Genomic DNA, 505 nt, shown 5'->3' with positions numbered 1-505 from the left:
AGGTGCAGCATCGTACAGCGCTCAATACAAATGTTACAAAATTTGATTGACAGTTGTTTATCCATGCTAATGCATGTTAACTTTGAGTTAATTATTTTTATTTGTAACAAAATTTATTATATAACGAAATGGCCAAAAAAAAATTAGCTAGATTACATGTACCAACACTGGAGCACGGTAGATACATCTTTCATTATAATAGTTCATGTAAACATATAAAGTAAAATATTGATAAATTATCGATTGATATAATTTGTATAACCTGTATGTATTTGTATTTGTATAATTTGTTAACATGCACTGGCATGGATAAACAACTGTCAATCAAATTTTGTAACATTTGGATTGAAATAGATTCAAAAACAAGATACAGTTATGCGAAAGTGCATTCCGCCAATTCAAAGACTATCCTTGACTCTAAAGCCGGCGGCACACGATGCTTGTTTTCCTACTGGATTGCTAGCTGGATTAGAAGCTTGCCACCGTATTGGATGTGATGCTGTCA

Source organism: Trachymyrmex cornetzi, unplaced genomic scaffold (assembly GCF_001594075.2).
Source record: "Trachymyrmex cornetzi isolate Tcor2-1 unplaced genomic scaffold, Tcor1.1 scaffold1431, whole genome shotgun sequence".
In the NCBI taxonomy this organism is placed as follows: Eukaryota; Metazoa; Arthropoda; class Insecta; order Hymenoptera; family Formicidae; genus Trachymyrmex; species Trachymyrmex cornetzi.
This window is presented reverse-complemented; position numbering follows the sequence as displayed.